This window comes from Perognathus longimembris, chromosome 11 (assembly GCF_023159225.1).
Source record: "Perognathus longimembris pacificus isolate PPM17 chromosome 11, ASM2315922v1, whole genome shotgun sequence".
Classification (NCBI taxonomy): domain Eukaryota; kingdom Metazoa; phylum Chordata; class Mammalia; order Rodentia; family Heteromyidae; genus Perognathus; species Perognathus longimembris.
In genome coordinates, this window is record NC_063171.1 from 34,835,226 (window position 1) to 34,846,224 (window position 10,999).

Consider the following 10,999-nt stretch of genomic DNA (forward strand, 5'->3'; position numbering starts at 1 on the left):
ATCATCTATGCCTCCCTGGGCTCTCTCAGCATGAACAACTATAAATACCTAGCTCTTGGCTAATTTTCCACTACTATAAATGTATAGAACATGACCACCCTCTGTAGCTTGCTTATTATTTTCCCAGAGATTTTCAAAAGGAAAGACAAGTTTACAGAAAAGTCCATTGAAGGTTTCTCACTCTAAATACAGATGCTCCTTCACCTGAGTTTCTTCACATACTTTTAATCATCCAACATTTAGGAAACACCTGCTAGGAAGAGGCACTGCTGGGCTTACCATTGATGCAAAGTGAAGAGAGAGGAGGCCCTGCGACTGCTCACAAAGAGGTGGGGGTGAGGGCTGCATCACCATGTGAATATGGAGGACGCACTGTGGTCCCCATCATGTCACATGACACAGAAACATTGGCAGATAACTCGATTGGCAGCTGCTCTTGGGTCACTGAGTCAATGATTCTAAGATCCTTGCACTTGCCAACAGCTTCTATTCCATTGTGCAAGAATCCCCCTGGAAGAGGATGGCTAAGCAAAGGAAAAGAGGGAAATAAATCACTCATTAGCTGGTAGCAGTATCCTTGGCAGTTTAGCCACAGTTCACAAAGATGTAATTTTTATTTAATCATTTTTATGATTTAGTAAGTAATATATGTTGACCATAGGTATTTGGAAAGTCCAAAAATGTTACAAAGGGCTAAAATTATATACATAGTTTACCCACTAAGAGACTGCACTGCTACCATATTTCTTCCTTTTTTCTAAGCTCTGTTGAAGAAGAAAAGGAAGAAGAAGAAAGTGACTTACAACAACAGTGCTAAAGACCTTTTGAGTTCTGTTAAGGGACGGATAGACAATAGAGTCGGATGTATATTCACAGAGCATTCTTGCCAGCAGATGCCTTCAAAAAGGGTATGCTGACATACGTTTGAGATAAACTGTATCTTATTATTTCCATTCTAGGGAATCACTCATGATAAAGTGATAGTAGCATAGCAAGGATCTTGACGAGGTTCATAGTAAAGATCTATTCCCATGGAAACTTTCCTTTCCTTCCTCCCTCCACTACTCCCTTCTTCCATTCCTCTCTCCTTCTTCCTTCCCTTCTTTCTTCCCTCTCTCTACTTCTCCATCTCTCTCCTTCCTTCTTCCCTTCTTTCTTTTCCTCTCTCCCTTCCTCTATTCCTTGCTCCCTTCCTTTCTTCTATCCCTCCCTCCCATTCTTCTTTTTGCCCTTTCTCTAGCCCTCTCTCTTTTCTCCCTTCATCCTTCTTTCTCTCTCATCCTTCCTCACATTCTTCCTTCTTTCACTTCCCATTCCCTTTCTGTCTGCTTTCTTCCACTTTCCCTTCTTTTTCCCTCTATCTCTCCCTTGCTTCCTCCTTCCCTTCCTCCCTTTTGGTCTTTCTCCCACTTTTTTGTTTTTGTTCCTTGTTCTCTTTCTCCCTCCCTTCTTCTCTTCCTCCCTTTCTTCCTTTTGTTTTCTGCTTTGCTTTCCTTCCGTTATACTAAAATCTTGCAGAACAGGATTCCCGCAGAACACACTTTGGCAAGTGAACTTCCTTAAAAAGAATGAACAATTCCTACTTGAAGTGGAAATTGTCCCCCCCCCCCCCCATTTCTGTGTTCCTGAGAGCCAGCCAGCCAGCCTGAGGGAATCCATCCTGGCTAGTGAGAGACAGTAAGAGCTAAGATGCTTGCATTGCACCTGGTGGAACCTGTGGAGGCCTGCTGCTTCCAAAAGCACTGTGTGAGCAAAAGCAAACTGCCCCATAAATCCGCCTCATGTGGAACCCTCCACAATCGACCAAATAGAGGGAGGACCTTTACTTTTCAACTTGAAAATGCCAAAAACTTGCAACTTACATCTTCTCTTTTTTTTTTGCCAGTCCTGGGGCTTGAACTCAGGGCCTGAGCACTGTCCCTGGCTTCTTTTTTCTCAAGGTTAGCACTCTGCCACTTGAGCCACAGCGCCACTTCTGGCCTTTTTCCATTATATGTGGTACTGAGGAATCGAACCCGGGGCTTCATGTATATGAGGCAAGCACTCTACCACTAGCCCATATTCCCAGCCCTGCAACTTACATCTTCATTTCCCCAACCTAAGCCTGATCTTCTAGGATCCCACAGAAACGCACTTTTTTTCCCAATTAGGACATATTTCTCATTCACCAGCAGTGATGGGTGACAGTCGCATCGCCAGAGGCAGAATTTTATGTGTCAGATTTGCTAGTGGGTACAGTGCACTGGGATACAGACCCCAGGTTGCAGAAAGGGGCACTGTGAGAATGTTGATTTACCAGGTATTTATGAAGTCATGCTCATATGCATAACAGCAACCAAAGTATGTTCTCTCAACTTCCATTGAAACCAGAGATCAGTTTAGCAATCATGTTGAATGTCCACTGTATAAAAGAAACTGATACTGACCAAGAATGTCTCTACCTTCTAGAAACTTCTGACATAAGCCAATAGGCTGCTATGCTGGGTGTCTACCGAAGAAGGAATGACTGGGGGAGCCATTTGAGGTAGAAGCTTCATACACTGGAGAAGACTGAAATGGGCACACTCACCTGGATCACCCAGAGACACTTCACCCGGATCCCAACCCTGAACATCTCAGTCTGCACAAAGTGTTTATCGATGAACTTGAGCTATGTTATCTCGTCTAGTGGTACGTTGGACTTTTAGTCATTTCTTTCAGCCACTGCAGGGTCCCTTCAGTATCTTCTAATGGTTTAAAGTTTGAGGATTTCTTTTGACTTTTGACAATTTAAGAACATTTATTCCTTTCGATCTTAATTTTAACTTACTTGATTCAATTCTCAGTACAGTCCTAGTAGATATCACTGTGACAGTTCACAGTTGTGTGTCTCATGTTATCATTAATTGATTTGCATTTGAATTTTATTTGTAATCTTAGAGTCATTAAATTAAGGAGTAGAAAGTTTCAATGAAAATGAAATAATCCACATTTGGCCTGTGCCCCAAATAAAAGGTGCTATTGCCTTTCTGCCCTTAGTGAGCAGTGCAAAAGTGTGGTCACGCTTCAAGCAGATCTCCTGTTGAACTCCTTGTGTGGTTAAATAAGAACCTCATGAATCCTTCTGGGAACAGTCAGGTGAAAGGCTTATGCTCAATACCACAGCCCTCAGTGACTCATTACTTATTTATTTTTAATTTATTTTAATAAACACTAATAATGTAACTACCATACACAGATAATGCGGTAAGCATTCTATAAATATCAACCCCAGATTCCTCCCCTCCTTCAAAGGAGTGAGTCTTACTCAGAAGAGCTGAGAGAACTATGTTAATGCCTTACTTTCAGAACTACTCAGTTCCTAGTTGATGAAAATCTAAAGTCAATCTTCAACGCATCAGTCAATGTCAGATGTAAAATAACTAAAGCAGAAAGTCCCGGCCCAGAGGGCTCTGATCACAGTTTAATTTATGGGAAATTTCAGGCCATCCTAAGACTTTCCATTAGTAGTATGTGAACTTCCGAGATCTTCCGAGATCTGTTCCATATCTGTGAAACATGACACCTATCTATAGCATGTGTTTTACTTGAATGTCCTGCTTGAGTTCTTATTCATCAAGAAAGCCAGCAGACTTGTCAGAAAAGAGCATCCTATCATGACCTTCTTTCTCTTCATGGAGAACTGAGTCTAAAGTCTCCCTTGACAATTGTAGCTCCAGCCAAACCTCAAATTTCCTGAAAAGAGAAAACAAATAAGACACTCCAACTTAGTTTCCTCAGGACAAGTAAAAGCAACTGGCTTCAAAGAAGAGTAGAAAGACAAACTGAAAGGACTCCCCAACACCAAAGAGCACATTTGTCACAACACTTATAGACTATGCAACAAATGGAGGTAGCAATGAAAGGAAGACCAGCATAAAAATGAAAACATTGACTTTCAAACAGTAAGGTAACAGAAACTGGATGTGCAGAGGTTAAAGCACCACCTACTTTTAAGAATCATGTGGAAGAAAGTGCCAGGGGGATGGATGTCTGCAAGGGGAGGCACGGAGGCTAGCACACTGGTCCAGGACTGGACACTTCCAGAATAAGCTGGTCAAAGCTTTGTGATTTGAGCTAGGAGAAAGAACTGAATCTGGGAAGTGTGTATTCCAGGACATGTTTCCATTGGCTCAACTGAAACAACACAGGAAACCTAACATTGAGAATGAGGCTGGGTCTGAGAGAAATCTGTGACAGGCAAACACTCTTGCTATGAAGAAGTTATCGGCAATCTCAGAATGTCTTTCAGAACAAGGAGGAAGAACCAAGGGCACAGAGGCACAGAATTAAAAACACCTTAAACCCTGTAAGGGATGAAGCAAAGAACAAAAAGAGAGATCAGGATTTGGACCGGGCTGGGCTATCCTGAGACACCCTGTGTCTCAAGCATGTCACTAGACAGCATAACAGTGAGGTGCTAGAGACACAGGAGTCAAAGGGGAAAAGAAATGAACATTTTTCAAATGAGCCTAAGAGGAAAGAAGGGGAATTCCCTTTCGCAAAGGAAGGGCAACTGCTAGTGCTAGTGCTATAAATTAGTAAGAAGAAATGCCTCATCTGATATTCTCTGACAGGAAGTATACATGGACGCATATTCCATCCAACATAGCAATGTGGCTTCATGAACCTCAACAGAGAAGACTGCTTCTATGTGGTAAAACTCCAGATAGTGAAGAGAAAGCCAAGCAACCATGGAAAGCTGAAAAAGATCACCATATGAATCTCTCTTATGCTCCTCTTCCTGGCTACAATCAAGTCTTGGGTGAATAATAGCCATGTGGGCCCTGATGTTTGCCTCCCATAGTTGCTATGGTGATTGCCAGTGCTGTGAATGTCATGTGTTCTAGTCTGGATAGAGGCCCCTTACAGAAGGGACCATTTGGAGCTGCATTAACTCAAGGGCAGTCTTAAGGGAAGAACTTGTATTTACAATACTAATTTTTTGCAGTAATAGACTTCCCAGGATACAAATGTTGCTAAGTGCCCTACCTATCTGAATGAGAGGGCTGGAGAAGACAGGCAGAGAAAACGGGGAAGAGAGACTGTTCCAATGAACTCCTCTCCTATAAGAGGATTAGCGGTCTAAACAACAGGCAACATAGGAGTGGGGAGTTTACATGGAAGTGGATTTTGCACCCCTCACATTCATAAGTCATGAGTCAGGACCACACCTCAGGAGGTCAGCCTGGGATGGATGGCCGCCCTTGTTCACAATGCCTGGATGTTTACTAGGATCTGTGTGGTGGCCAGACTCATGTCCCTAAAGACAGATTGACTCAGTTCCCTAAGGACCCTTGGGCTGGTTCAGGTAGAAGGACAAAGTAAAGGGTTAAAGTCACCAAACTCCTGAACCCTGGTCCTCTAATGGCTCACCTCACCCCCATGCCCACACCACATTCCTTATCACCGACACGGTGGGCAAAGAAATGGAACACAGAAGCATCACCGGCCACAGTTTCCAGCGGAAAATTTCTTTCCACCTACACTCGACTCAGATCCTCTCCTCCCCTGAGCCCAAGGGCTGCCCCTGACCTGATTCAGCTCCTGGATTAGATTGCCAACCTTGGCAGTGAAGCTGCAGGGTGAGGGTGACCTCTGCTGGTCAAGAGGCACACAGCATCCAGAACTGCAAACCTGTCCTGGAAGCTATCTTGTTCCAAGAAGCTTCCAGGCGCATCTCCCACTCACAGGCCACAGTTGTGCTGAGTTTGTGTTTGGCTTTGTTGGGGGCCACTTACTAAAAATGTATCATTATCTCAATTGGTTTTCCTTTCATTCTGAATATGAAAATAGAGACACTGTCATGGTTGCAGTCATATTCTAATTTCTCCTCTCCTTTCATCTCTCCATTTCACTGAGCAGTTAGCAATGCAAATGGTGTTTTCTTTTTCTTCTTGATGTTTTTATTTTAAGAGCACAAGCAGAATATAATCTAGATCTTGATAAGGAATTGTATGTACTATCACAATTATCTATAATTTTATCATGCAAAACAAGTCATCCACTTCAGCTGCCTACACTTAAAACGGAACCTCCATGGAAGATTTTCATTTCTTTGTCTCTGTTTCTCAGAGCCATCTTTCCACGAGGACAGTGGACTCTAATGTCAGAGGTCCAGAGAACTAAACGTGAACTAACCATATGAAATTCTAGAGTTTTATTTTTTCTGAGTCATATGTGTCTGACAACAAAAATGCAATGTAATGTATGAAGTACAACTTCAATACCAGAATGGAGTGGAAAGACTGTTTAGCACTTCTCTTTCTTTGATTAGCTCATTTCTCCACCGTCATCATCACAAAACTCAGGGGTTTGTATATATATATATATATATATATATATATATTCTCCCTGATTCTGAGTTGTGATTATGTATTTGTGTGTGTTACACATAAAGACAAAAATATACATTTCACAATATAGTATCTTCTTTTATTCACCTAATCCACTTTTTGTATATACTTACTTCGTCTTTCTTAAGGTTACTCTTCTTATAACTTTTATTACTTTTCATATATTTTATAGATGTGACATCATTCTTTCCCAGAACTCTAGAGGCTGGATAAAGATACATAAGTTCTTCTACTCTTTTGCTGTTAAAGGGGAAAATAGGCTGTAATAAATGTTCTACAAGTTTAAAATCCCTTATCTGCAATTCCAAAGCCCAGACAGCTTAGAAAACTGAGTCTTTTCAAAAGTTTGGCACATTCATTCAGCATCTAAACTATAGCTGAACTGATATGAGGCTATTTATAGTCTTTATTTATACTGCCTAATGTGAATTCATGTATCTTTTTTGCTGACATATAACGGGGTTTGATTATAGGTTGTTAACCCAACTCCCACTAGAGTTGTTACAAAACACACTGTATTGTTGCATCAACGTTATCTTTCTAAAATCCAAGCAGTTTTAAGTTTTGAAGCATATTCAGCACTGGGAGTTCTGGATAAGTAACAGTGGCCTTGTCATTTTGTACATTTATGAGTTATCTTTAGGATAAATTTGGAAAAGTAGAGTTGCTAAGGTGTGTACATTTTAAATTGTGATTGATACTGTCAAGTTGCTCTTCAAAGGACTCAATTATTTACATCATAAAAATTACATGTAAGTGCCTGTTATTCCCACCCAAAAGAAACCTTTTGATGTTTACTGATAAAAGTGAAATGAAATACTCATGTATTTTAATTTGAGTTCATTTTTTTATTATAGATGAGATTAAGCATCTAAAATTGATGAGTAATTTGAGTGCATTCTTTAAATACTGGAATCATTACCATTTGCTCTCATAGATACTATCCATATTTTTAGTTAATTTATATTTTATTTGTAATTATTTTAGCATAAAATATTGGACTTTTGTTATCATATTTATTAATCATTATTCCATACAGAATTTATTTTGGCATAAGGAATTGTATTCATCTTCTGTTTTATAACAAATTATTACAAGTTGAGCAACGAAAGACAATCCCTCAGTTCTCTCAGTCAGAAGCCCAGCACATTATAACAAGACTCACGGTCCAATCTGGGCTAAAAACCTTAGGATCTCAATGAGCTAAAATTAAGTGATAGATTCTGCTTTCAAGTTCACTCAGGCACTAGGCAGAATTCAGCAACTCATCTGCTAGGTCTGTGGTTCTTATGTCCTGTCCACCTATCAACTGAGGTACCATCTTCAGCCTTCAGAGACTACACCCATCCCTTTTCTTGTAGTCCTTTCCACAATATGGTAGGTTCTTCTTTAGGATCCATAAAAGAGCACCTGCTGTAGCTTCTAACTTCTCTGATGTGACTTCACCCCTTCTGCTTTGAATGGTTCATGTGATTATCCTGGGTGCACCTCCAATAAACCAAGATCACCTCTGTGTCTTAAGACCAACTATGCCACAGGACATACAAAGGCAATCATGAAAATAACTCTGAACAAAGATTCTGGCGAATGGGTTGGGAATATGGCCTAGTGGTAAAGTGATGGCCTCATATACATGAAGCCCTGGGTTCGATTCCCCAGCACCACATATATAGAAAACGGCCAGAAGTGGTGCTGTGGCTCAAGTGGCAGAGTGCTAGCTAGCCTTGAGCAAAAAGAAGCCAGGGACAGTGTTCAGGCCCTGAGTCCAAGGCCCAGGACTGGCAAAAAAGAAAAAAGAAAAAAAAAGATTCTGGGGGAGATTTTAAATGTTGCCTATTACTGCAGTGAAGAAGGCTCCGATATTTGTTGTCCAAATTTCTAGCCAGTGGTTCCAACATTATTTTGACTACATCACAAAACATTATTTTGACTACATTATTTTGACTGATCACAAAATCTATTTGGCTTCAGATGTACCAGCAGGAAAAGTTTCTTTCTCTGTAATTCACCTACCCTGTGGTCTTATGTGACTGACCACAGAAAATGAGTGAATAGTATATGTCAATATAGATTCATTTGAATTAAAGAAACTGAAAAACTCAAAACAAAACCAATCCATGAGGCTAGTTGAAATTTAGATTTTTGGATAATTCAAAAGTGTTGGTGGGCTGGGGATATAGCCTAGTGGCAAGAGTGCCTGCCTCGGATACACGAGGCCCTAGGTTCGATTCCCCAGCACCACATATACAGAAAACGGCCAGAAGCGGCGCTGTGGCTCAAGTGGCAGAGTGCTAGCCTTGAGCGGGAAGAAGCCAGGACAGTGCTCAGGCCCTGAGTCCAAGGCCCACGACTGGCCAAAAAAAAAAAAGTGTTGGTAATTTGGGGAAGAACCTAGCCTTTATTCTTCTCTTACTCTTCCTTCATTGAGGACAGGAGATCAATGTTTGCCAGCTCTAACCCTGGAAAGAATAGTCCCATCCTGGGGCCAGATTCCAAGGTTCACCAGCTCAAAGCAGCTATAAAAGAGAGAATGTTCATGGGAGCTCCAGCAAGTGGCTGTCCTGCAAAGAGTGAACCTTCTAACGTGAGGAATAGATTTGGATCTTGAAGGTTCCCATCTCATTATAACTTGGGAATGATAGCCAGGGCTGACTGTGAGCCCTGGGGAGGTTTGAAGTCCTTGGACTTCGAAACAAAAGCCTGTTTGTTTTTGTTTCCAAAGCTCTGGCACATTTCAACCATAGAAATGGTTTTCAGATTGCTGCAACCTTTGAACAACTTGGTGGACTGTGGAAAGGGGCGGGGAAGGACAGAACTCAGAATGGCTGAAGAAATCCTATCAGCTGCTGAAGTGAGTTTTGTGTATGGTCATTGATTCTCAATGACTCTATCATTTAGTCTAGGGCCTTTATTTGTGCTTTCAATTATCTCAATGTCTTCCCTTTGATTTTTACTTAGTTGATGTTGTAGTTTCTGAATAACTGAAAGCACTGTTTAGACATAACAATCCTATACCTGGACAACAGGTTATAAAGATTATTGGGTCTTTTTCTCAATCTTTGTGTCTTTATAGCTCAGTAATTTTTTTGTGGAGTTGTTTTGTTTTATTGGTGGTGGGGCTTGAACTCAGGTGAGCCTGAGCACTGTCCCTGAGCTCTTTTTGCTCAAGGCTAGTGCTCTACCATTTTGAGCCACAGCTCTTCTGGTTTTCCGGTAGTTAATTGGCAATTAAGAGTCTCATGGATTTTTGGATCTCAGCCTACTGAGTAGCCTGGATTACAGGCATGATCCAATAGCCCAGCTTCAGTAGGGTTTTTATTGCTGTTCTTTTTCATTATTTGCTGGTACTAGGGCTTAAACTCAGGGCCTCACTTGGCTTTCTTGCTCAGGCTGGCACACTGTCACTTAAGCCACACTTTCAGTTTGGGCATTTTGCAGGTTCATTGGAGGTAGGAGTCTGACAAACCCCAATCTTCAGCCTCCTGAGTAGCTAGATTTACAGGCATGAGCCAGTGGCACCCAGAAGAGCTGTTATTGTTAAGAGAAGAAAAATTTTTTAACATTCTAGTGATTTATGATTTTACCAACTTGTTTCTTCCAATTATATTCAATGTGATCAATTCAAATAAATTTCTTAAATATAATTTGGGAATGTTTTGTATTGTCTTCAATATCCTCCCTTCTTTTCATTTTTTTTTTTTAAATTCTGAGACAAGGTCTCCAGATGTTGCTCAAGCTGTCCTGGAACTTGTGATCCTCCTGCCTCAGCCTCCTGAGTGTTGGGATTACAGGTGTGTACCACACTTGCCTTCCATTCTAATTTAGGTGCCATGGATTTTCCTTATTCCCTTTTTAATCTCTACCGGTTGAGGAAATGTATGTTTCATTTCTGCATCATAAGATTATCATGAAAAAGTTAGTACCTACCTCACAAATGTCAATGTTTCATCAATATCTTCTTTATGAACAATACCAAGAATATCTTCATTCTAAGCAGATCTCCCACTTAGCATACCTCGGTCCTTTTTCCCTTGAAGTTAGGCCTTTTATTTTTATTATTGTCGTGCAAAGTAAATATTTAAAACTTACCTGCATGTTACAAATTTTTTTTCACTATTGCTTTTGTATATCTCACTTGTGATATTTAGCATATCAAGTATATCTTCTGATAGGTTTTTTTTTTTTGAAAAAGAAAAAGATAAACTCACTAAGGATTGGATCCTAAAACTTCTGTCTAAAGATTTTATTTTAGCCTCAATCAGGTGATCACTGGTCACTCAGAACCTTATATTTACACTGTAGCTCCTGAACCAGGACATCCTGTCCTACTACTGTCTAATAAAAATAAGATGACCATTATCCTTTGAACAAAAGGCATACATTTTTGCATTATCTTATCTCTCCATACCCATGAGTAGAGAAGCAGAGAGACAATTATCATTCTCCTTCTCAGAAAAAGAGTAGGGATCACAGGGGTCAAGGGGCTTGGGCAAGGGAGAAAATGGGAAAGTAAAAACCAGCCCTGCTCTCAGCTTCTCCACAAAGCCCCAGAGGGTCTCGTGGGCAGAGCCCCCATTTTCACCTGTAGAATGTCTATCTTCACAAAGAAAAATTTCAACAGAATT